A 26,849-nucleotide genomic window follows, 5' to 3' on the forward strand; every position below is an offset into this window, starting at 1 on the left:
TCTCCTCGCAATCAGGATCTGTCCCCCACCCCAGCAGGAAGGCCTCCTCTTTCCTCTCCACCAGGTTATGGAGGGTGCAACATGCGGCCACCACCTCCGGGATGTTGCGTTCGCCCATCTCCAGGTGTGTGAGGATGCAACGGAACCTCCCTTTCAGCCGCCGAAGGCGCATTCCACCTGGATGCGAGCCTGGCTAAGATGCATGTTGAAAAGCTCCTTACTCTCATCCAGGTGGCCAGCGTAGGGTTTTATGAGCCACGGTATCAGGGGGTAGGCCGTGTCAGCCACTATGCACGCCGGCATCTGCACGTCCCTGAGCATGAGGTGCTGCTGGGGGAAAAATGTTCCTGCCTGCAACCTGTGGTACAGGTAGGAGTTCCTGAATATGCGGGCATCATGTGCCCACCCTGACCACCCAACACAACTGTCCGTAAAGTGTCCCTGGTGGTCGACCAGGGCCTGCAGCACTGTGGAATAGTAGCCCTTCCTGTTTATAGACCGGGCTGCTCGATGGGGCGGTGTGTGAATTGCAATGTGTGTCCCATCAAGGGCTCCTCCACAGTTTGGGAAGCCAAGGGCGGCAAACCCAGCAATGATGTTGTCCAGGACCCCGAGACGGACGATCCTCTTCAGCACCTCCGCATTAATGGCCCCCACCACCTGCAGCACGAGGCAAATAGTCAGAAACCAGGGAGTTAGACAGGTTACCTAAGTGCTTGGGAGGCAACTCCCCCACAACCCACTCCTCCCCTCCCCTTGTTGACTTTCATTTAGTTTGAGAGCCATTGTAATCCTCAGATTCTTTTCTGCAGTACTCCTTTTTAGGTAGTCATTTCCAGTCTTGTATTTGCACAATTGATTATTACTTCCTAAGCATAGTACTTTGCATTTGTCTCCCTTAATGATCAGATTTTTTATAAATCCTCATGATATAAGTGAGAAGCCTTGTGTAGTACCCCTTACCCTGTTTCTCCTCTTGCTTTCTTTCTTTTCCTTGTCACATTATATTTTTTCCTAATGTAACCCTTCTGGCGGGTAGCACCAGCAGCAGCTGGGCCGGTTTCAATATCTAGGGGTTATTTTCCATCCATTCAACACAGAACTGGCTCAAATCCCTACCCAGTAACCTGGGAAATTCACTCACACCCTCCTGGGCACCTCTGGGAGGCAATGCTTCCCCACCCACAAGCACAGAGTCTGAGTGTAGAAAAGAAATGTTTAATAAAAGAGGGAGAAAGGTAACATGGCATTATCTGGGGAAAACATCACAGAGTGCGTGACCAAACCACGAATAAACCTCCCAGCCCAAGTAGGTTGGGCAATGTCTTTTACCTCTCAGGCTCATGAGTTCAGCAATGTAAGTGTCCCATTCATATGCCCATCTCTTGGTCAGAGCAGACCAGAGTTCAGAGGTGATGTAGAATTCTCCTCCCAGTCTGAGTGTGTGGGGGCGGGAGGAGGAGAGGGATAGGAAGTATCTCACCCACTCCGCTGTTCACTTGCCATCCACCTGTTTGCTGCTCCCTGGCACCACTTTGTGGGCAGCCTGCCAGCCGCTCCCACCAGGCTGCTTGCTTCTACCAGCTGTCCTTCACCACTGCTCCCGCTGGCCGCCTGCCAGCTGCTTATGATGGATTTGGCTCTAGGCCAAACCTAGTGATTTCAGGTCTCTGTGATGTCAGCTTCTCAGTGATTTTAGCTCTTTGACCAAAGGACAGTCCAGCCAAAAGATTCCAGCATCCATTGGAATAACATTTTAAAATAATAAAGAGAGTGTTTATGAAGTCTGTTTTAGTTTTTATCATTAGAATGGGGATACGACGGGCAAGAAACAGGTTTGTACCAGTCTTACAGCTCATGCCTGGAGGGCATGTAACCTACTGGTTCATAGCTCCACTTTCCCCAATTGACTTGAAAGAGTTTGGAAGAGGAAGCCTTGTCCATCTGAGATTCATACAATGACACATGTCTCTCCTTTGAACTGAGTTAAACACGGTCTGCTTTTCTGCACCCCTGATAACTGCAAGCATTGGTGGTCATATTTTACAATTCCTACATTTAGGGTTAACATGCTTTGATACCCCACAACAGCCGAATTGGTTACAATAGGCAAAATACCATTCTAACAATCGAGTATCTATCAGGTCTAAGCAACTGTGTAAACTGTATTTACATAACCACATCTAGGATTCCTTTCCCATTCAAGCTGGCTAAAATGAAAGCATCAATTTAGACACTGCTTACATTAATTTCCCCATTATTCCTTTTGTTCAGTTTTCTTTTGACACAGGACAACATATTACTAAAATAATGTTCATCCTCTGTCATCCTTCATGGGGATGGCTTGATATAGACCTCTTTGCAACCAGAGCCAACCACAAATGCTCCCTTTATTGCTTCAGAGCAGCTCTGGAGAAGGGTTCCTTGGGGATGCTTTCTCCCTCAAATGGGATGCACGTCTCCTTTATGTGTTCCCACCACTTCCCTTGCTCCACAAGACTATCGCTGAGATCAGAATGGAACAAGCCTGCATCATCCTCGTCGCACCAGCCTGGTTGAGGCAAACACAGTTCCTTTACCTGCACAAATTGACAGTAGCAGATCTGTACAGCTTTCCCCTGCAACAGAATCTTCTCACTCATCATCATAGCAGGATCCTCCATCCCGAACCACTCAAACTCCACTTCCAGTCCTGGTTCTTTCATGGCTCCAGGGGTGTGTCTAGACTACAGGGTTTTGTCGACAAAAGTGGACTTTTGTCGACAAAACTATACCTGCATCTACACTGCCACTGAGTTCTGTCGACGTAACGCCAACAGAACTCAGCAGTTTTGTTGATGGCTGTAAACCTTATTCTATAAGGAATAACGCTTTTTCAGAATTCTGTTGACAGAAGGCATTATTGCATCTACACTGTCCTTTGCAGCTTGCTTTGTCAACAGAACTGGATGTAGTCTAGGTGCTCTTTGTAATGCAAACTTCTGTCGACAAAAGCCTGTAGTCTAGACGTACCCCAGAATGCTACAAATACCTGTTCATAACAAGTGAAACAGATATTAATTAACAGTAGGAGAGAATCCACCAGAAAAACTTACCTCCACAAGTGGATCAGATTCTCCAAATGGCTCAAACACACTCATCCTATGCTTCCTGACTCCACCTCCATCCCCATTATATTGGACTATCTTCTAGAATTAGGGGAATCAGGCCTGTCTTTCAATACAGTTAAGGCAATAGCAGCCTTTCACTGAAACACTGAGAACAATTCTTTCTTTTCAGACCTGCTCATGATTCCTTATGGTCCTCCAGAATACTTTCCTGTTGGTATGGCTTCCGGCTCCCATCTGGGACTTGAATCACATCCTCAAAAGTTTAACCAGACATCCCTTCGAGCCTTTAGCAACTTGCTCTTGGTTACGCCTCTCCATGGTCGTCATAACTTCCAGCAGGAGAGTGGAGGAGTAGGCAGCATTAATGGCAGGACCTCCATACTCAGTATTCCCCAAAGACAAAGCATCCCTTTGCCTTCACCCCAAATTCCTAATGAAGGTCCCATCTCCTTTTCATATGAATGAACTGATACACTTACCTGCATTCTTTTCCAAGCCACACGCCAATCCATCCCAAGCAACTTGGCACACCCTGGATGTCTGCAGAACACTCTCATTCTACATAGATCAAACAAAACTATGGAGAAAATTGTCCAGATTCTTCCTATCCTTCACTGAATTCTCCAAGAGCCAAGTTGTCTCTTCCCAGAGAACCTCTAACTAGATCTCATCCTGCATCCACACATGTTATACCATTCACAACAAACAACCATCACCACAGCCTCTACAATGACTTTCCTCAATAATATGTCTCTGGAAGACATTTGCAAGGCAGCTATCTGGTCATCCGACCATACGTTTGCAAAACAGTATACTCTTACCTCTGCCATCACTCCATACATAGCTGTTGGACAACTGGTGCTATCCTCAGTAACCGTGGCAAGGCTCCAAACCTGCCTTTATGATATGACTATTGCTTTGTAGTCACCCGGAATAGAGCACCCACAGGGTCATCACTTGAAGAAGAAAAGAGAATAACTCACCCTGTACAGTAACGGGGGTTCTTTGAGATGTGTGTCCCTATGGGTGCTCCACTACCCTCCCTCCTTCCCTTGCTTTGGAGCCTTCTTGGTCCAGTGGCCAAGGCAGAAAAGGAATGGAGGGAGCTAACTAACGGACATCAACAGCACAATGGGGTACACAGTGCTGTGTGGCGCAGTGGGTTACTACTAGAAAAATCTCTGATTGCCAATGTGAGGACACATCAGCACCCAGAGTGGAGCATCCACAGGACCATGTATCTTGAAGATCCTCCATTACTGCAGAGGGTGAGTGACTCTCTTTCAGTATTGTAGCCATGCTGCTTCCAGACAATTAGAATGCTAAGGTCTGAAGAAGAGTTCCTTGTAAGTTCAAAAACTTGTCTCTCACCAATACCAACTGAAGTTGGTTCAGTAAAGATATTACCTTATTGTCATTCTAGAAAATATGTGTAGGAATCACTCAACACATATCGAATCTTTCCTAGAGCTAAGCAAAACGTTGAAGAGTGGGTGGTAAGGGCCTACTCAGAAAAGTGCAGATGTTGGGATTCTTCTCTAGACTATTAGAACATTCCGGAACTATAAACTTGGGCCAAAAATCTTAGGGGCTTAGTGTGCTTCTGTTTTTAGTCCCTCCTTAATTCTAGTAATGCAGGGATACAGAACAATACAGAACACATAAACACCATTTAAGATGTTCTGAACCTTTAAAAAAAAAAGACTGAAATCAGGATTGGTTCTAAACATTAGTCCTGGAATTGTTCTTGATTTTCTGACACAGTTCATATGCTTTCATTCAGGTATTTTTTCCCCATGTGCCTTGTTGCATGTCACAGTAGATCTTGAAACTTCAGGCTGTAATTTTCTAACAAGCCACATGATGAAATGGTGTAGTCATTGGGGGAAATCAGGGGGTATAGTGCAAGTGTGCTGTGAAAATGAGTAAGCCAGATGCCATCATCACTTAAGCTCAGTTGTGGGTGTATTCATTTTCCAGTAAATCTATGACCAGAGTTGGCAGGCATAATCGGTTGCCCCGCACATATTGATGACACAACTCAGAGCCAACAGGGATCCCTAACAATTCATAAATCCATAGGAGAAATATGCAACAGTGCTTGAAATAAGACAAATAGCTTAGAAACTGTTATTTTTTTAAATGTACATGACATAGAAGAAGCAAGTATGGGTGTATAAAGGGAGTGCTTTAGGTGTCAGTTCTGCAAACATTCCTACACTATTTAGTGCGACCAATCACCCATGTAAAGTAACACCCGTGTAAAAATCTTTCTAGGGTCAGAGGCTTCCTTATTAGTATAAGAATGATCCCAATATATAGTCAAATTATCTTTTCTTATCCTGTAATCTATATATTGGTCTGTCTCATATAAAGATGTTTTTTATTAATATGATCTAACTATTTTACTAAGCTTTAAGTCATCTTCAATATTTTTTGTGTAAATATAGAGTAAATCTGTTAAAACCAATGGAATCTCTCTGGGTTATTCCTGGCATACCAGAATAAAAACTATGTATTGTTTTGTACTAATTGTTCTTGTATTTATTTATGGTAGCTAGAGTTTAGATAAACCTTGTAGGCTTACCACATTGTGGAACAAACACTACTGCGAGAGTGAGAGAAAGAACAGGCATTGTATACAAAGTAAATATATATAGTATAGTTTCTAGAAAGATAATTTTCCAGAGGGACAACCTCTAAACAAATATGTATTCACAACCACAACATAGTGAATCTCTTTGGCCAACCCTACATATTTTAGATGACATCCAGAGTGGTCTATCCACACAGTCACCTTACCCAGTCTTTCATATACACTCAAAAACTCTTTTACAATCTTAACTTAGTAATGTACCTTCCACTAGTTAAAAGGTACTAGTGGCTTAGACCCAAAATGTAAATATTGTAATGCCATAAAGAAAAGAACATGAAAGGGGTGATAGAAATGTAGCCGTGTTAGTCTGGGGTAGTTGAAGCAAAATGCAGGACAATGTAGCACTTTAAAGACTAACAAGATGGTTTATTAGATGATGAGCTTTCGTGGGCCAGACCCACTTCCTCAGATCAATATATTTGTAGTTGTCTTTTAATCCAATTTAGCAGCTTTAAACAGGGAAGGAAGCCAGTCAGCAGCATCTGACCAAAGAGCAAGTTTTCTGATGAACACCAACAAACTGGCTCATGCTTAGAGATCCTCTATGCTAGTACATTGCTATTGTGCCTGACCTTGAAACAATAATAAAAAGTTGTTTAAAATCATTAAGTGTCAGCAATCACACACCACCCTTTTCATGGTGGAGAGCATGCTGCCCAGTCTACCACCCCTGGAACCATTGCCTAATGGGGGTGATGGGAGCAGCACAAGCCAGGTAGTGGTTCCCCAGGGCTGACTAGGGTGGCAGGGACAAAGTTGCCCAGTCCCCCCCCCCAAAATCAAGGGCTGACTGGATAGAGGGGGCAGTGCTGGCTAGCGGCTGGATCCTCGGGTCTGGCCGGGACAGCAGGGGCCACTGGTCACGGTGGCTGGCAACAGCCAAATCCTCATCTCCAGCCAGCCAGTCTATTCCCGGTGTGGCCTCCCCCTTGTGGTCATTCAACAGCATAATTGTTGCAGCTACCAAACCCTTCCCTTTCCATTTGATTAGAAACAATCAAATTCTAGGACCATCCCATTGTCCTGGCCCAACCAAACTCAGACCTTGCTTTGAGTTATGATAAGAGTTAGCTGCATGCCAGAATTGGTTATCCTAGCTCTTACCATTTAGGAGGAGTTCTTGATCAAACAGACTCCCAGACAAACATACACACACACACAAACACACACACACACAAACACACACACTCTCGCTCTCAAATAAATAGTATAGGTATAGTAGATAGGTAGCTTGGTAACACTATCCACTGCTTCCCATGACAACAATTTACATAGATGAACTTCTAAAGGATGTTTGGCTTGAATTTGAACTCTTTTGAAGTGCCATATATTCTGTGTATCATTCCATAATTTGGCCCAACCCCTTAGCTGATGAACATCCATTCACCACCATTGACTTCAACAAAGTTAAGCGACTTTTCTCCAGCTCAGAATCTGTCCTCCTCATTCTCCTGCTTGCATAATGGGATGGTACAATCAGGCCCCATGTTTCTAAATGGAAAAGGGGGGGGGGCGGGATTTAAAGGAAGGGAGAAAAATGATTTTTGGATGGAAGGGAATCTTAACCTGTGACATTCGTTTAGACCAAAACTTTTTAACCTTATTAAAGCAGTTACACATTGTCAATAAAATAAAAAAATTCTCTTTGCTTCCCTCACTGTATAAAGATACCAGAACTCTAGAAGCTTTCTTTTATTGGATCCATTACACAAAGGGATAGCACACAAACAATGGGGCTCAAAATAAAACACTTTATTGAATAATAGAAGAAGGATGATATCAATATGTTTTTATCTGGTCAAGACATTTTTTCCATAACGGCCTTTTGGTGCCCAGTGCTCTAATACTCGTATGGCTACTAATGGCTTTCTAATCTCATCGTCTGTAATGTTAGAGTTTTAAATCTATTTACTGCAATTTCATGACATGCATCCGAGACAAAAGGGTGTATTTACTGGCTTTGTGTTACATTTGTTATTAGATTAGAAGGTACCCAGACTTCTGCATTAGCAAGTTAACTTGATGGTTCTCTGGCAGGGGCTAGGGTGGGGCAGGCACTTTGTAAGTAGATTCAGTGTTGCATAAAGAATCCAGAATCAAGATTCAGGTTTGTGTAACTATTATATCTGGTACTGAGTTTTAATCTTGGTTTCTCCCTTCCCTGGGCTGCAGATTGTCTTTGATCTTTTATCATTTGCTGGATCAGATATTCTACCAATAGAGGGTTTTGTGTGATTTTTTTTCCTTTGCCATTTTTTAGTTTAGGCCTGATCATCCTTTTCACTTCTCTCATGAGAAGGGATTCAGATCTGACCAAGCAATGTGTGGTGATGAGGGACTGGCACCTCCTGATTGTCATCTCTCCTGCCACCTGCCCCCAGCCCACTATGGGTTCTCTGTTGGAAGCCATTTCAGTGGCTTGGGACTGTAGGTAAGGAGTGCCTGAGGCAGACTCACCCCGAGAAAGCCAGATAGCCACTTTGCTTCCCTTACTTTAATTACAGCTGCTTCAGTGCAGACTAGGCTATGTGCCTGCATCCCTTTCAGAGTGGAGGAATTGTGAATAGGCATAATGTGGGTGGATATTTAAATATCCCGGGCTTCATTTGCAACTTCCAATGCCTACGTTAGCCACCCTAGTTCGAACTAGGGTGGCAGTGTAGACATACCCTCACTAAGGGAGGTTAGCTCTGTAGCTTAAGTTGTACAGCTACAGGATTATAGAAGGTCTAGGATCAGTAGTTAGGGATAGATCTTGGGTAATATTGAGTTTCCCACCATGCATATCCCAGATATTCATGGACTTGTGAGACAAACCTCCCTCTTCTCTGGACCTAAACCCTTCTAATAAAATTGAAGAAAATTTCCTGGGATGTATCTCACAGAGCCTCCTGCTTTGTGCAGGTATGAGAACAAGTAGGTAAAATTCTGTCAATGCTCTTTCATGATCTGCTCTTATGTCATCTGTTTAAAATTTGCCTTTGGTATTAAAATGTTTATGTGAATTTTTTGCCTATTTCACAGTTATTTGAATTTTATTTGCCTTGACATGTCAGTGAACATAAAAGCACTTTTTGGTGAAATCTCCCAGCATTGTGTTCCTCCTCCACACCCCATGAATAGCACAAATTATCAAATTGAAGTAGTATACCAATTTTTGCCTTCTTAAGCATCCGAGCAAGCCACTAGCATGAGATATGGAATAGATGGTCCGCTCAAAAATAACTGTTGTATATAGTTTTGCTGTTGCTGTTACTGAAACATTCAAATGCTGAGATTTTCCATTAGGATGTACAATAGATAACATTCCTAAAATGTGTGAATGGAGCTAAACTGTTAAATCATAAGGTGGTTAATTTATTAATATATGGTAAGGCCAGAAGGGATCATGAGATCATATAGTCTGACTTAGAATAGAATTCAACCTACTTAGCAATGTATTGCATTTGATTTCAGGAAATAGTGAATCCACCACAACTTTTAGTAGTTTCTGCAATTGTTAATCAGCATCACTGTGAAAAATTGTTTTATTTGTAATTTGGTTTTTTTTGTCCATCTTTAACATCCAGTCACTGTTTCCTGTTCAGCATTTGTCTCCAGGATTGAAGCCTCCTTCCACACCCAGAAATGTTGGCTTTTGTGTGCACAACGATGATGTCAAATTAGTCATGGGTGTAAGCGAAAGTCAGAATCAGTGTCCTACTTTCTCTGTGCACATTGGGTTTTTGCATGGGTTTGCTAAACATAACAATGTGGATTCTTGAACAAAAATTGGCATTGTTGAAGATCTTGTATTTTTGCTAGAGAAGGTTCAGAACTGTGGGTGGCAAGGGGGGGGGGACACAAACCCAAAGATTATAATTCATGAAAAACTATCAGTGTGTGAAATATTTAACTTGAACCTCAAAAGGCACTGGAACTGTGCCTCAGTTTGTTTGACTTGCATTAATAATTGAACAACAATTTGCATAGATTTTGTTTGCATATACAAATTTGTCATCAAAGTTGGATACAGCCTTTTTGCTTTTACTATTTTAAGGTCAATCCCATGATTTTGGGAGGACTAATCCAGGATTATTTTTAATACTTGACATTAGGGTTGCCAGGTGTCTGGTTTTGAACTGGACAGTCCAGTATTTGAGCTTTCTGTTCGGGAAACAAATTGAGAAAATATAAATGAGAAAATATAAATGTCCAGTGTTTTCTAAATAAGATGTAATGTACATTGTGATGTAATATCAAGTGTGACCGGTATTTTTGTTGAAACCATCTGGCAACCCTACTTGAGGTTGAGAATTGCAGGTATTAGCCTTTCCCTATAAACCTAAAGGTTTCCTATCAAACCCAGATACAATTTTTCTCCTACTTGAGTCTGTAGGTTAATAAAGGTTTAGATATGAAGGGCAGGAAAAGGATATGATCTGATTTGGGCAAGGAAATATGCATGTTTTGGATCTGACCGTAGATAGTTGTTTCTCTCCTGAAACCTGGAGAAAATGTCATTGCTAGATTTATAAAAGAATTGCCATTACTTTTTCTAGGATTATTCTTTACTATTTATATGAGGCTTCATTAATTAATGTATTTATGAAAAACCAATTTTCCAGGTTTAATTTTAAAAAAGTTTGACAAGAGAAAAAAACCCATAACCTATTCCAAGCAGTATTTACCCTTAAGGTTTTGTTTGCTTGTGTTATCGATTTGGTTTTTTTTTTAATTTAAGCTTCATTTATTTATAATAAGCCAGATGCTCAGCAGAAGCAAATAGATCTACACTCATTTACTTTGGCTGAGGATCTAGCTCATTATCTATTTATTTAACTGTAAAATATGTACATCAGAGAAACTTTGGGTACACGTACACAGCACCCTAAACTCAGAATAAGATACTTAATTTGTGCTACACAAATTCCGTATCTTATCTTGAATCTATTTTGAAATTTGAAATTTGGTGCATCTACACAGCACCAAATTTTAAAATAACACACTATTTCGAGCCATCCCTTATCCCTTGCCCAATGAGGTTTACCAGGATGGTGAAATAGCATACCCCTTATTTTGAAAAATATTTCAAAATAATGGGTGGCTTGTGTAGACATGGGATAGCTATTTTGGGATAGCTCTGCTACCCTGAAATAACTGTTCAGTGTAGATGTACCTTTTGATCCCTTCCTCAGGTCAGGACTTCCCTAACCTCCAGGAACTTTTTTCCCAGGATACATTTACATTTTGTAAAGCCTATCCACTGAAGTACTAAAGAAGCAATTTTGCAACTGACTGCTGCTTGGTGCATCTCCTTCAGCTGGTGAGTATTCTTAGCTCTTAATGTGTTTCTCACCAGTTTTCCCAATCTTTTTCCTGAACAGCTTTTTTTCCCCCTCCTGATAATCAGAATATTTCCCACACACTATGCTTGGAAGGAAATTCTTAGGGAGGTTGCATGAATCATTGATGAACAGGAAACTGAAGAAGGATTTGTGACTTTGAATATAAATCTAGAGACCATTTTAATAAATGGAATGTGCATTATATAAAGGAGTGGGATTGAAGCCCCATAGGTCCCAATTCATCAGGGCCTGTAAGTGTGACATTAGCCTATATGAGTAACAAACACCCTAAATGAAGAATACAGCAAGAGGAAGTGGACCTCTTTTTTTCTAGTTTGCCTCAGTTTATGAAATGAGATAATCTCTGAATTAAATGTAAAACTGGTGGATCAGGCCCTGCAATATTAACAAGCTGTCTATTTTAGTCTCATATGCATGATAATGTTGGAGAAAATTTCAGTTTAGAAAAGCACCCAAAATATAGATATTTGTCCAAACATCTTTGGAATCAACATGTGAGATCCAACTCTGATCTCATACCAGGTGTATACCAGTAAAGGCCCTAATGAGGTCTTTGCCATTTTGACTGATTGGAATTGAAATTAGACTCAGACTTGTGGCCTGGAAGTTTCCCAAAACCAAGTTCCCACAGGCGATTTCAGATATTTCTTGCCTTCTGTCTGATTAGAAATACTGTCAAGCACTTAATAGTGTGATGCAATTTTGGCATTTTGACATTAGGTCCTGGCCAGAGCAGGCACTGCCTGACTGACTAGGGAACAAAAGATGAAGCCATTCTGTTCTCATAAGAGGTTTAATTCCAGCAGAAGATGATAATTATGAGGGATTCCTACTTTATCTCAGGCGAAGAACACGAAAAAATGCAGTAAGAAGTCTGAGCAGGAGTGGTGACTGAGTTGTCTTTTCCTCCCACCCTGCCCTGTTAGTCAGTATCTCTCTCCTATTTCTATTTTCATATTATTTAAATTAATAATCCATGGTCTAACTCATTCAGACTTAATGCAAACAATACTTGAAGTCAGTGGGTGTTTTTCCTGATTATAAATTATCAGTCTGAACCTCTGTTCCTTCATACCTTGCACAATCACTTATACAAACACAAATTCAGTGTGAAAACACCCCCATTTCAGAAAAAAGTCAAAATATTTAGGGTTGCCAGGTGTCAAGGGACCTTCCACAGTGGGTGACAGTGGGGTAGCTGGATGGACTGAGTAGAGTAAGGCCTCGGAGAAGGAGAAGGACAAAAATGTTCAGTTTCGTCCTTTCAGAAAGTTGTCAACCCTATGTTGTTCATTTGACAGTAATAAAAATGACTATACCAGGTGTTTAGAAGCAGCTGATCTAATCTTGGTTTTAACTCCTCAGAGTTGGATTTTCTGCTTTTCTCCCTCTGTACTTTCATCCCCCTCAATAATATTACCCACTGTATTAAGATCTTTGTTTATTCTTAGGAGCTATTTCCCCAAAGTATTTGCCAGAACCAATCCACTAGCTTAAAAGACATTTTTAAAATTAAAATTAGGTTTATTTTTAAATCCATTTGGCACAGCTCTAGATACAAGCACCACTGCTTAAATGATGTGGCCTTCCAGTACTTTGGCTCAAATTACAAGATAATGCTTAGAAGTTCTTGTGACTTGTTCAATAAATTCTCCATTGAAAGCTAAGTGCAAGTGGGTTAAATCACTCTTCACGAAAATTACCTTACCCCAATGCCCTTTCCACATAACAGAAAACATGAAGCAAATAGTTCTGCTGGTCCAAAATGTAACCGTGGTAAAAACATTAAAACAATATTTAAGCAAAAGATGCTTGTGTTTAGCAACAGTAACAATAAAAGTAGTGAGTTGCCTGGGGGCGTGGATCATGTCAGAGTTTTACCAAAGAAGGAGAGATGATTTCAAATACTTCAACAGATTGCAACTTATTAAATAAAATGCAGTTTGGCCATCAAATGATGAATTTTGGATTTCCTTGCATTACCTGCAAGACTGACTGTGACGTAGTGGGGGGTATTGGGCTGCTTTCTATGCTGGCTCTGTGGTAACCCCACTGGCTGCTGCCGGTACCACAGCCCAGAAGGACAGGGAGTGAGACATTATGCAAAGAGGCCCTCTCAATCCGACCAGCTACCCCCGAAGGAGAGAAACAAAGGAAGGTGGAATGCTGCCCTGGCCGGGGGGCAGGGCTGGAAGAAAGTGAGTTAGTTTCGTTTCTGTCTGGGAGCATGGAGGAAGCAGCCTCAGCAACAGGCTGGGGGGTTTAGAAGCCGAGACCCCCGCCCCCATATCAAGGGGGGCTGAGGCATCCTAGGCCTGCCCTGTAACCTGATGACATCTGTGCTGTGCTGTATACTGGAGAAGCAATAAACCACCTCTATTCTACTGGCTGGTGGAGTCTGTTCGTGCCATTTCGGGGGTGCAGGAGGCAGGAGACCCCCAACGCGCCGTCACACTGACTATCTCTCTAAAAGCAGTCCAAGTATGAGTAGGAAAGGGGAGTTCCCCACTGTAGCATCAGAATATACAACAAACAGGCAATGTTGGAAAGAATTAAGAGAAAGAGTGCTAAAGGTTAAAGTCTCCTATCACACCAATTGTGCACCATAGGCCTACTGCACTGAACACTAAGCAACCTACAAAATAAACAAGATAAAACGTGAACATATTATTGCTAGTCAAGCACAAAACCAGATACAACTTGCTATATAAAGATGCCTGCTGAGAGAGGCGACTTTTAAAGGAGTCATTAAAGCCTTGCTTATTATCATATTTTACTGAGAGCTGAGGGTGGAATTTGAGGAAATCAAACTTCTTGTTGATTTGTTCCAAAACAGATTATGGATTTCTTCAGTTTGTTCATTCCAAATTTGTGAATGTCTTGAACCAATTATTCTTAACCTTGTAGAATTATGTAGTGCAAATATTACAAATGAATATAAAATTTCTTACTGAAGTTAGCACTTAGCCCACTAACGTTAATATCCAGAAAGATGATTGCATCTTTTAATATTAGTGATTCTTGCTGTAGTGGTCAATTACATTTATATCATTCAGCCAGGAAGCAGAAACAATACCACATGATTTAATAACAGCCGGAAATGGGCACTGCATTTTCAAAAATACAAAATGTTATAATGAGGTGTCGTTAATAATCAAACATTTGAGGAAAGTGGGAAAAAAATCTCCATTAATTTCAGTGGCCTTTGGATCAGGACCTTACTGCATTAGCTCAGCATACTGATTATGCTGCCTTAAATTCTCAGATAACTTGAGTTTATGGGGAACGTTAGTGGGGGGAAATAAAGAAAAATATTTGGGGCCAATTCATACCATGAGACGGAATGCTCACAGATTGATATGAGAAGTTGAACTCAAACAAAAGCATAGCCTTTCGTTAAAGTGCAACATTGTTTCCACAGTTAAAGAAAAGAAAAAAAGAAAATAAATTAAGACAAGCAGTGTGCAAATTATTCCCACAGGAGCACTCACTTGCCCACAATGCACACATGTCAAACTTTTAGTCATATTTTTCTCTCTCATTATTTAGTATTTGTAATGCAGTCACTCCTGGAGGAATCAAAGCCAAGTTGTGCTAGACATGGCACACACAACTAATAAAGGAGACTATCCTGGTTGTAAAGAGCCTACACTCTAAACCAGGAGTAGGGAATCTAAGGCCCAGGAGCTGGATGGGGTCCCTGGGTTGCCTGGATCTGGCCCTCAAGGCTTAGGGCCTCCCCAAGCATTGGGGAGCCCATGCTGGCATTCCAGCCTGCCCCCCTGCTGCTGCTTCCCCTCAGGCCGTGGCCCCTGATTGATTTTTCTGTGGGTCAGTGACCCCTGACCCAAAAATGGTTCCCCATCCCTGCATTCTAAACATATAATAAAACGACAACAGGGGATAAAAACCAACCAACCAAAGGTAACTGAAATAAGTGTGTATGGTAGTGTAAGCAGCAGTCACAGAATCTCCATTGCCTTCTCAAATATTTTAAAATAATATATCCACACAATATATCTCACTTGCCATTTACGTAAAGATGTTCTTTAACTGATGATCTCTTGACTTCTAAAATTTTATCTCTGAACATTTAACATTGCATTAAGCTTTCTCTGCACTGAATCTTCAGAGCATTTAGAATCTTCCTTGGTTAGATTCTATATTTTCCATCCAGCTCAGTCACTCCAAGAGACCTCTTCTAGAACATTTTTATGGCTAGTTAACAAAAGCAAACCATCCTTTTTTAATTAATAGGAGTGGGTGATTTAGGTTTCATCAGATTAAATATGAATCATTGGCTAGTACACATCTGATGTACCCTATGGATAACTGGAGCCAGTTTTATCAATATCACTTTTACAGGTCACTGACTTTATTTAGGCTCAAGGGCTAGGGGGTATTTTCATGCACTTCTTCACCAACAGTCTGTTGTTGTGAAGCTTTGTGGAAAATTACAAGGAATTGTCACAAAGATGAAGTGGGGACCCTCTGGTGCAGCAGATGTCTTGCCTGTCCCTCACCTTTTATGATGTTTGCCACCAGTACAGAAAGAAATAAAACTTCAAAGCAGAGAAAACATACAGGCTACGTCTAGACTGGCCCCTTCTCTGGAAGAGGCATGCTAATTTCTAACTTTGGAATAGGGAAATACGCGGGGGATTTAAATATCCCCCGCAGGATTTAAATAAACATGTCCACCGCTTTTTTTCCGGCTTGGGGAAAATCCGGAAAAAAGCGTCTAGACTGGCGCGATCCTCCGGAATAAAGCCCTTTTCCGGAGGAACTCTTATTCCTCCCTTCAGGTAGGAAAAGGGCTTTATTCCGGAGGATCGCGCCAGTCTAGACGCTTTTTTCTGGCTTTTCCCCAAGCCGGAAAAAAAGCGGCGGACATGTTTATTTAAATCCCACGGGGGATATTTAAATCCCCCGCGGATTTCCCTATTCCAAAGTTAGAAATTAGCATGCCACTTCCGGAGAAGGGGCCAGTCTAGACGTAGCCACAGTGTGGATCTGCTCTTGTTTTACACCAGAGAGTCGGGCAAGACACTCCATAATACATTTAATGTCAGTAATTCATAATAGCAATGTGTGGGGTTCAATTTACTTTCCAAAAGGCTGCAGTGCAAGGTTAAAAGAAATTCTTCATTTGGAATAATGCATTAGAAAAATGAAAATTCAAATGTATAGAAGTCAGACAGCTGCCCCTGTGATATTTGGTGCTCCTCAAGTTTTCACTATTTAGAGTGATGCCAGACAAGTTTAGAATCTTCACATACATGTGATTTAACAAAGGAGGACAGTAGCTACGACAGTTGTATTAATGGTAACAGGAAGTGAGTACCCAAGACTGCTGTTTGAAGCCTCTTACAAGTTGGACATGGAAAATGGATGATTCTGACTGGCTAATAGGAGTTCCAGGCATTAATAATATATAGCAAGTACCCACTTACACTCATTCAGGCATTCATATTTTTTAAAAATCCATAAATTACATCATCACATTTGCTATGCAGTTAAAAGCTTTCCAATTTCCTGCCCATTTTTGTTTCTACTTGACAGTCATTTGACCAGGTGAAAGGCATCATCATTGGATCTTTCCATTTAATGTCAGAGCACCAGCTGCTGCATTCAAAAGCACAGTAGGTGCCTAGTTTCCTAAAGGGTTTTAGTTTCTGTTGTAAGAATCTAATTTGTTGTTTTTAACTAAAATCTGAAGGAAATCTGCCACTTAAAGTGCTTGTGGATGTTCATGGGGCATCCAGTCAGGTTTCAAGTTAAATTTGTTTCCAGGAAGACTATACTGAAAGCTGATAACCACCCATAAATTAACCTTTTACATGAAAAGTAACATGAAAGCAGCTGATTTATCTCTGAAGTGCTGCAACGTGCAAAACCAAGCAATGGACGGGGAGATGCATTGTGTTTTTCATTGACATTTGGCCACCAGAGTTCAACAGCACTTGGAAAGTGTACAGACATATATAGACAGAGGCCAGGGGGTCTCCTCCAGCTGAACATTTGGCTTCAGAGGCAACAGAGCTGCTTTGGGGGTTTATTTTTGCATCAAAATCAAAATTGGTATCATGTTAAATAAAGCACATAGCGAATCACTCTGCAAGCAAACTCTGTGATTGAACAATAATGTCTGTCATAATATGGAAACCACAAGTTTCAAAATTGACTAATGATTTCAGGTGACTCAATTTTTGAGTGTCCAAACTCGGACTCCTTAAATAGGCTTAATTTTCAGAAATTACTAAGAACCCACTCTAAAAATCCAGACTCTTTTCTCAAGCTGGCCAGCCAAAATCACTAGTCACTTTTGATAATGAGCCAGATCCTTTGTGGATGTAAATGGTTGTGGTTCCATTGCAGATTTGGATTTTCAAATTCTATTTGGAAATGTGACCAACTTTTCTGTTAAAAATGAAAAACTATAGATGTCAAATTGATAGTAGATGCAAATGGTCTTTCTCGTATATCCCTGGTTTTTGGCAATCTAACAGTGACGTCCAGCAGCTGAAATGACTTGCTTTTGAGCCCTGCTTCTTGTGCAGCATTATAATTTCTTATACTCTGGGCATGCTGTACAATATGTTGTGTATAGCCCTAAAGCATGCAAAATTTTAAGGCCTTGTTCCTGAAGATTCTCTCTCAAGCAGTACTCCCCAGAAAGCCAATGGAAAACTTGTCTGGGTAAAGGAGTTCAGGACTGAACCTTGAGTGAGGTACCTACTTCCATCAGAGTGACTGGAGCCCAACTGATTCCTCCTATGGCTGCAGCTTCAAAAAAGAAGCTATGTGGGTGTCCAACTATCTATCACCATATGAAGAGCAACACTGTGACCAGATCTTCAAAGAGAGAATGGTAGGTCCCGCTGTATGTGTGGAAGATCCAAGCCTGGTCTTTGTGCAGAGAGAGAGAAAAGTTTGGGAGATTCTCAGAGGATTGTGGGGACAGAATAAGTAGTTGCAGGGTAATTTTAAAAATATGAACAGGTATCCAATATTTTGAATCTTTAACTGAATGTGACCTTGTGACTGGGCAGCCCTGCCCCACACTCAAGCCCAGGGCAGCCACCTGGTGCCGGGGGCGGAGAGGGCGCCACCCACACAGCCCTACTGGGCATGCTCCCAGGGGGACCAGGGTATAAAAGACTGCCGGCCTGCTCCAAAGGGGGAGACTGCAGCCAGAGCTGGAGCCCAACTGCCTGTGGTGCAGACCGGACGGACAGAGAGGGAGTTGCCAGGCCTGCTGGATCCGCCGCCACCAGTCCCAAGCCGAGCTCGACCCTGATGACGGAGCCACCAGCCGACCACTCTCGTTGTGACCCAGGCATCGGACCAGCCGCCCTCCAGCCCTGATGCTGACGGGGGACGTGCCACAACCACCACGTGACTCATGCTGACCACTGAGACTGCGACGGGCCGGGGGCAGGTGGTAGGAAGTGACCCAGGGCAGGGAGCTGGAAAAGCCCCTGAGGGCTCGGCGCATTGTGGGGAGGAGCCCCCGTCGAGCCAGTGGTGGGAACCACCCGCCGCTGATAGGGCCCTGGGTTGGGCCCGGTGGAGAGGGAGAGCCCACGCTCCCCTACCCCTCCTGCCCTGAACCCCGGCGAGTGGGGGCTGGGATAAAGGACTAGGCCGTAGGGCCTGCGTATTGAGGACTAGGCCGGGAGGCCGTATTTCCCCTACTGCAGGGGCAGTGGACTTTGGGACTAGGTTTCAGGGCCTACGTAGTAAGGACTAGGCCGGGAGGCCGTAATTCCCCTACTGCAGGGGCAGTGGACTTTGGGACTAGGTTTCAGGGCCTGCGTATTGAGGACTAGGCCGGGAGGCCGTATTTCCCCTACTGCAGGGGCAGTGGACTTTGGGACTAGGCTTCAGGGCCTGCGTATTGAGGACTAGGCCGGGAGGCCGTATTTCCCCTACTGCAGGGGCAGTGGACTTTGGGACTAGGTTTCAGGGCCTACGTAGTAAGGACTAGGCCATAATTCCCCTACTGCAGGGGCAGTGGACTTTGGGACTAGGCTTCAGGGCTTGCGTATTGAGGACTAGGCCGGGAGGCCGTATTTCCCCTACTGCAGGGGCAGTGAACTTTGGGACTAGGCTTCAGGGCCTGCGTATTGAGGACTAGGCCGGGAGGCCGTATTTCCCCTACTGCAGGGGCAGTGGACTTTGGGACTAGGTTTCAGGGCCTACGTAGTAAGGACTAGGCCGGGAGGCCGTAATTCCCCTACTGCAGGGGCAGTGGACTTTGGGACTAGGCTAGTGGGCTATATTTCCCCTAAAAAAGGGGCATCGCGCTTTGGGCCTAGGCCCAAGCGGGCGGGATTATACCCTGGATGAGGGTGGCAACCCCAAGCGCGAGAGGAGACCCCCGACAGAACTGCAATCCATGTGAGATTTATTTTTGGTATTCCTTAAATCCTGCTTAAACTGGTCACCTTCAAAATTTCTGGAATTATGATAGCTCAGAATAATGTGAGAGTGTCCACTGGAGGCAAAACTTAACGTCAAATAGTCTAGTAACACCTTAAAGACTAACAAAATATATAGATGGTATCATGAGCTTTAGGGAGAAAACCCACTTCTTCAGATGACTGGAGTATAATAAGAACCATTGGCACCTCCATTGTTCGGTTGGTTAATTAAGTTATTAAAAATTGGAAGATAGTGTGCAAGCCATCTTATATCCTGGTTCAGACCATTTGCATAAGAATTAAACTTGTGAATGAAGTTAAGTTCTAATCCTTCTCTGTGCATTTGGCTTGTGGAACTGGTCTGAAACAAAACGGCGACTTAAAGATCCATTAATCCAGGAAGATCAAAGTGTTCTCCAACAGGTTTTTGTGTGTTTCCTTTTTGGATATCTGATTTGTGTCCATTAATTCTTTCCTGAAGAGATTGTCCAGTTTGGCCAATATACAATGCAATGGGGCGTTGCTGGCATTTGATAGTATAGATCAAGTTAGTGGATGTGCAGTTAAATGATCCTTTGATTTGGTGGCTGATGTCATTGGGTCCAGTGATGAAATCGCTGGTATAGATGTGTGGGCAGAGTTGGCACCGAGGCTGATTGCAGGGGTGGGTTTCAGCGTGATTATGATGGAGGTGTGTTGCATGGTTACTAGAAATAATTTGTTTGAGACTAGGGGGTTGTCTGTAAGCAAAAATTGGCCTTTTCCCCAAGGCCTCTGAGAGCGAGGGTTCATTTTCCAGGATAGGTTGTAGATTGTTGATCATGCGTTCAAGGGGTTTAAGTTGTGAACTGTAGGTTATAACAAGTGGAATTCTGTTTTCTCTTCTGGGCCTATCTTGAAGTAGTTCATGACAGTGTACTTTTTTGGCTCTTTCAATCTGTTTTTTCACTTCTCTGGGTAGGTATTTCAGTTTTAAGGTTGCTCTATATAGATCCTGTAGGTGTTTGTCTCTGTCTGTGGGATTGGAGAAAATATGGTTGTATCTTAGGGCTTGGCTGTATACAGTAGATTGGGAAATGTGTCTGGGATGGAAGCTAGAGGCATGAAGGTAAGTGTAGCGGTCGGTAGGTTTCCAGTATAGGGTGCTGGAAATTTGTCCATCATTTAATAGTACTGTAGCATCAAGGAAGTGGATTTCTCATCTGATCCAGGCTGAGGGTGATGGTGTGGTGGAAGTTGTTGAACCCTGAGAAATTCTTCCAGGGTTTCTTTCCTGTGGGTCCATATGATGACGATGTCATCGATGTAGCGTAAGTAGAATAAGAGTCTTAGGGGGTGAGAGCTGAGGAAACGTTGTTCAAGGTCAGCCATAAATATGTTGGTACATTGTGGTGCCATGCGGGTGCCGCTGACTTGAAGGTATAAATTGTCTCTGAATAGGAAGTAGTTGTGGGTGAGGACAAAGTTTCAGAGCTCTGTAATCAGGTGTGCAGTATTGTCATCAGGGATGGTGGTCCTGATAGCCTGTAATCCATCTTCATGTGGAATGTTGGGCTACGTCTACACTGGCCCCTTTTCCGGAAGGGGCATGTAAATTTCACCAGTCGTCGTAGGGAAATCCGCGGGGGATTTAAATATCCCCCGCGGCATTTAAATAAAAATGTCCGCCGCTTTTTTCTGGCTTTTAAAAAAGCCGGAAAAGAGCGTCTACACTGGCCCCGATCCTCCGGAAAAGTGCTCCGGAAAAAGTACTTATTCAAAGTAGGAATAAGACCCTCCGGAAAAGGGCACTTTTTCCGGAGGATCGGGGCCAGTGTAGACGCTCTTTTCCGGCTTTTTTAAAAGCCGGAAAAAAGCGGCGGACATTTTTATTTAAATGCCGCGGGGGATATTTAAATCCCCCGCGGATTTCCCTACGACGACTGGTGAAATTTACATGCCCCTTCCGGAAAAGGAGCCAGTGTAGACGTAGCCTTGTTGTAAAGAGCTTCTACTTCCATGGTGGAAAGGATGGTATTTTTAGGTAGATAACTGATGTTTTGTAGTCCTTAGGAAGTCGGTGGTGTCCCTAAGGTAGCTAGGAGTACTGGTAGCATAGGATCTGAGGAGGGAGTCAATGTAGACAGATAATCCTGTTGTAAGTGTGCCAATGCTTAAAATGATGGGTCATCCGGGATTTCCAGGTTTGTGTATCTTGGGTAACAGATAGAAAACTCCTGGCTGGTTATTGGGCAGTGGCGGGGAGGAGGGTGGGTTAGTGTAACTTTAGTCCTGAGCAGCATCAGGGAGCCTCATGAGCAGCTGTTTCAGGTTTTTTTTATATTATTTAGTGGGATCACAGGATAAAGGCTTATAGAATTTGGTGTTCATGAGTTGTCTGGTTGCCTCCTGTTCATAATCTGTTCTGTTCATGATGACTACAGCACCTCCTTTGTCAGCCTCTTTGATTATGATGTTAGAATTGTTCTTGATGTTGTGTATAGCATTGCGTTCTGCATGACTGTGATTATGTTACATGTTGTTGTTTGCTGACAATATCAGCTCGAGCATATTTGTGGAAGCAGTCAATGTAGATATCAAGACTCTCGTTACAACAGTTAGTAGGGGTCAACATAGAAGCCTTTCTCTTGTGGGATTGGCAGCGGGGAGCAGCAAGGTCAGTGTGTTGTACATTGTTGTGTTGGAAATATTCCTTTAGGCAAAGGCAGCGAAAATAGGCTTCCAGATCTCCACAGAACTGAATCATACTCATGAAGATGGTGGGGCAGAAGGAGAGGCCTCAATATAGGACAGATTGCTCTGTTGGACTAAGATTGTGGTTGGATAGGTTGACAATGTTGGTAGGTGAGTTGAAAGAATCGGGAATGAGAGATCCTGAGGCATGTAGGAGTTAGGCTAGTTTATTATCCATTTTCTTCTGAAGGAGATGAAGTGATCTTTGTAGGTGACAGAGAGCCTGCAGAAGAGAGCTATCCCACAGAGTGTCCACTGGAGGCAGCTGTACCGCAAAGAGAGTGGCCAGCAGGGCTGGGGTTCCACCATCTTGCCTGCCACCAGGAAAGGTAAGAGGGGAGCCTGCCCAGCAGACAGTTCCTGCCAGTCCTTGTGCCCTAGGAGAAGCCAGGAGATGAGGGAGAGAGCCCCCAGTGGCCTCTGGGGACAAGCTGGTGTCCAGGGTGTAATGTCCCTGCTGCTCTGGGCTGCCCAAGGGGAGAAGCCAGAAACCACCCCCACCCCCTGCTCTAAGCCCCTCCTCACTTCCCAACCTTCACTCTCTCACCTTCCCACACCCAGGCCTGCCCTGTCCTGACTCCTGTGTCCCCCACCCTTACCCCTTGCCCTGAGCACCTCTTTACCCCCCAACCTTCACTCTTGTACCACCCCTTATGCCCCAGCCACCAACCCTGAACTCCCCACATCCTTAAGGCTCTGCCCTGATTCCTGCACCCCCCACACTGCCAGTCCCCTTCCCTGAAGGACCCGTACAATGCTAGGTAAGTCTTCTAATATGATATATTTGCTAGTGGAAAGGAGGATGGCATGGAATTGAGTTAAAGGGTAAAGAAAATACATTTAATGAAGTGAGTGATGATTAATAAATTCATGAGTAAACTATTAACTCTTGAAGTAAAGATCATTGTGGGACCTTAAAAACTGTATGTAGATATAACATAAAAGATTTGTGGCCTCAGCATCTCCCACAATTTTTTTTCCAAATTCTTGGCCTTACTTATTAATGCATTACCTGCAGTCCTTACAGACATACTAGAACTTTGGAGATTATGAAACAATAAACTGTAATATTAACATAGAAAAAAATCGTGACTCATTAACAAGAAACAAGTGCCAAAAATGCTGTAGAATGGGGGGGGGGGGGAGTTTCCACTTTTTTTACTATAAAAAGTGAGTAATAAGGAGAAAGATGTAAAATAGTCATTTCCTAGCGCTACTTTGAAAGAGGCCTTTAATGATAAACATTGTGTTTAAATTAATTTATAAGTTCTTTAATTTAAAAAAATCTGAAAGTAGTAAAGAAGGTATCAGCTGAAGCAAGGTATTTTCAGTGGAAACAAAAGAAAGAACAAGGTTTTGGTCCAAAGTTTCAGAAGCTCTCCAACATATCAATCTTAAATAGATATGTTCAGACTTTAAAGTCTGTTTTCTTTGTGAAGTGGTGTTCTGTTGTTAAGTGGATTTTTATGTTAGCTGTTATAATTCCATTTATTACAGGTTCTGTGGCTCTGAAAAACATTCCTGAAGATCTGACCTTGAGAAAAAAAATACAAAATCCTGCTCTCACAATTTAGTGTGACAATCCAGGGAAGGAAATAAAGTAAAATGCAATTAGGAGATGGAATTAGAGAATATACAAGAAATATTTCTGGACAAAGTGCAGGGTTTTGATTCCTTTTTTCCTTGCCCATTGGCCATCTTGTAAGCAGCAGTGATAAACTGCTACTTATTTGATGTGAGCCATTTTAATGGTAGAGTCCTAACTTTGTACATGTATATATGAGTACACAGATAATAGTTAATTTGGACTACCGTAATTTATAGGAACCGGAGAGGAGCCCCCCTTAGTCAATTGCCTAATTCTAGAGATGTGTCTATTGGCCAAAACTGGAGAAGCAATATGATAGCTTTGTGCAGATAGCCACATTTTAGTAGCCATAGTCATAGGCACCAGATGGAAAACCTTCCTCAAAATGAGAGATGACATTTTTCTATTGCAACCTGGAAAAATAAGCAAGTAAACAACAAACCTGAGTAAGGCAGGCTTTGGATCTTCCATGGTTTGAGGAACATTTTAGAGTAAAATGTTATTTGGCCATGATCTGGAGTTCTAGCTGTCTGTGCATGCATCTGGTCCTCATGAGGGCCAAATCCAAGCACCTTTAGCGTAACCTGGACCTACATATCCCCCCCCCCCATAATTAGGAGAGGATAGGGGATTCTACATGATGAGCATTATCTGGCTTTTGTAGGACATAGGTGTACTTATTTACAATTCAATTTTATATTGAAAATATTTTCATGTTGAAAAAATGTGAACATTCAGAACAGCACCAAAAATGTGCTAAAGAGATGCAAATAAGGGCAATGGCAACCTGTGATTGTAAGTACTTATATTTGCTTACATATCATGGATGTGTTAAATCAGAGATTTAGTAAAAATGAGAACTGGACTTGACTTGATTTGCACATACCTTTATCTGATCCAAACAGGAACACTTGTGGTTCAAAACGTTTACAGATGGTTTATTGGTTCATGACTCCGGATTCCCAGTTTTGGCATGTATCTGCAACCCCTCCCATCTTGCTGGCAAAACTCTGTAAAAGCCAGATTAGACTTCTAAAAGTTAGACTTTTACCACATTGGTACAGTCCATAGTAAGGGGTGGTATAACTTTGTGCCATTCCAAGAGAATCCAAGGGAAAGAACTATAGCCTAGGGCAGGGCTACTCAACTTTGGAAGCCCTGGGGGCCCAATGATACTCACAGCACATGCTGAAGGCCGCAACTTAAGTGTAGTTGCTGATATATGCAAATATATATGCAAATATATGCAAAGAGCTTCTCTCAAACTGACGGGCATGAATACAAAAATTAAGGCAAGACTACACAACACACAGGCCCCATTTAAGTCATTTCTGCTGATATCAATAAAATGCGATATTTACCCAATTTCCACCCATATAACAGCACTTTTAATGCGCAATGACAATCCAGGAATTTAACTACTAAAACGCATGTAGTCCCCTTACTCTAAAGGGGCCTCTGTTTTATTCTGAAAAGACCCTGTGTGCTACAATCCAGACTACAATTCCCACGAGCCTTGGGAAAAAACAGGAAGGAGGGACTCTTGTGTGAGAGAGGACTGCTCTCTCCATGTGCTTAAAGAAAGAGGCCTAGCAGTCTGGGACTCTGCCTTGGAGTTTGGAACCAAAGGGGGAGCCAGGCTGCTGCCAAGGACATTGACCCAGTGGAGGGGCTATTGGAGTGCAGCTACTAGATGCCTGTTGGAACTGGGAGTTAGCAGGCTGCTTCCTAAAGGCACAGCATGAGGCAGTAAGTTTTGGGGCCTTGTTGGAAAAGTGCTGCCTGGGACAGAGCTGCTGTTTAGGCTGAACCAAATCTTCACTACAGCTGCAACATCAGCACCAACACAAGCAAGTGTCTGGGACTGAGTCTAAGGGTATGTCTACACTACCCCCCTAGTTCGAACTAGCGGGGTAATGTATGCATACCGAACTTGCTAATGAAGCCCGGGATTTGAATTTAATTGATCATCACATTTAGACTCTCTGGATACTTTCCATAGTCCCTCTTAGGCCTTGCTCATGACGTGAACATGTTGGGTGCGTCTAGACTGGCAAGATTTTGCGCAAAATCAGTCCTTCTTGCGCAAATACTTTCACGCTCCCGTTCAGAAAAAAGCCCTCTTGTGCAAGAATACTTGCTCAAGAGGGCCAGTGTAGACAGGGAAGAACTGTTTTGCGCAAAAAAGCCCCGATGGCTAAAATGGCGATCAGGGCTTTCTTGCGCAAAATCGCGTCTAGACTGGCCACGGATGCTTTTGTGCAAAAAGTGATTTTTTTGCGCAAAAAGTGCCAATCTAGATGCGCTTTTGCAGAAATACTTTTAACGGAAACACTTTTCCATTAAAAATATTTCCGCAAAATCATGCCAGTTTAGACGCAGCCGTTATGTAATAATAACACAGAAATTAAGGGAGGGGATAAGCTTATGTGAATATCACAACTGTTGGTCCACAGCCATACTAAAACTTTAGCAAATAAACGAATAAGAACTTGTTCTATGGCTGTAGGGTGGTTAAGGCAAGGCTTCTGAAGCTGCTGGACATACAGGATGGCACGGACCTGCTAAGAACTATGCACAGTACAACTGCTACTCACCTTTTTGGAATAGGCTGGGAGACCCCTGCAAATTAAATTTTCTTTCCATCACCAAATAGCCTCTTGAAGTGGGCAGAGAGAGAGCACACAACGGTGCACTTTAAAATACTGTACTCCTTTTCCTTATACATTCTCCCCAACACACTCACCCTCTCCCCTTTGCTACCATTGCAGATCAGTCCTGTAACAGGCTTTCCTGGAATAGCAGCTAGTTATTTGGCATGGCAGAACTTGTGCAGTAATCTTCAATTGTAGTGGGCAAAATTTTCTAATTACAGTTTCAGAGACTGTTTTACTCAGATTCTACAGCACATGGCTTCCCTCTCCCTCCCACTTGCGGTCAGTACTTTATTATGGCACATTCAGCTACAAAAATACTTGATTAATTCTT

The sequence above is a fragment of the Pelodiscus sinensis genome, chromosome 6, assembly GCF_052426305.1.
Source record: "Pelodiscus sinensis isolate ZL-2025 chromosome 6, ASM5242630v1, whole genome shotgun sequence".
Taxonomy (NCBI): domain Eukaryota; kingdom Metazoa; phylum Chordata; order Testudines; family Trionychidae; genus Pelodiscus; species Pelodiscus sinensis.